Raw genomic sequence first — 1,041 nt, 5'->3', positions numbered from 1 at the left:
GTTTAATGAATTTGTCCATATTTCTAGAAATGAGAGCTGCTCCATCCAAAGTGGGATGGATGCCGTCTCTCCTAACAAGACCAGGTTTGCCAATTATCTATGAAGCCCACATCGTTTCTGGGACACCACTCAGACAGCCAGCAATTTAAGGAGAACATGTGGCTAAATATGTCACTCCTGGACCAGGAGTGACATGTTTTTCTTTTTGCAGGTGTTTTCTGAAGTTGCAGTCCGTTTGGCCTCTCAGGGCCACCGTATCAATCCCTTTGGGTTTGATTATCATTCGGGATTAATAGAATGTTTAGTTTTTCACTGACTGAATAATTACTTGCAGACATATCAGTATAAAAGAATGTGCTGAGGCAGCTGTAGACACGATGACTGGTGCCTGATATCCATCATAGCCACTTCTTAGCTCAGGGCCTGCAAAAAACAAGCAGCTTCATTCCACCAGTTTTAACTGGTTAGATGCACATTCTCATATAAAGCTCTGTGAACTGATCTTTTTGGTCAGCAGTGGTTTTCTCCTTGAGTTCTCCCACGGAGGCTATTTTTGGCCAATCTCTTTCTCATTCTTGAATCATGACCTCTGACTTTAACTGAGCCAAGTGAGGCCTGCAGTTGTTCAGATGTTATTCTGGTTCTCCTGTGACCACCTAGGTGAGTCATCCATGTGTTCTGTTGAAGTGATTTCTTGAGAGGTCTGGGTGTAGCAGTGAAACTAAACTTTTTCAAAAAATTTTCTTTATTACAGTCAATTCATGAATCATGGGGGGACTTTTTTTACATGAGGCAGGTAGGTTTGGATAGCTGTTTTTCCTGAATAAATGAAATCACGATTTAAAAACTGTGTTTGCTCAGGTTATCTTTGTCTAATGTTAAAAAAAAGTTTGATGATCTGAAACATCTAATATATGCAAGTCCCCACCACAACACCACACAAACACACACAATCTCTGTATTACACTCTGGTCCATTTTGGTAGAAAGACCAAGTGACCAGCTTTCCACCAGCTAACAGCTAAACACTCAACACGCACAC

This window comes from Pundamilia nyererei, unplaced genomic scaffold, assembly GCF_000239375.1.
Source record: "Pundamilia nyererei isolate P.nyererei 1_Seehausen unplaced genomic scaffold, PunNye1.0 scaffold00048, whole genome shotgun sequence".
NCBI lineage: Eukaryota > Metazoa > Chordata > Actinopteri > Cichliformes > Cichlidae > Pundamilia > Pundamilia nyererei.
The sequence above is the reverse complement of the archived record's forward strand: the minus strand, read 5'-3'. Positions refer to the sequence as shown.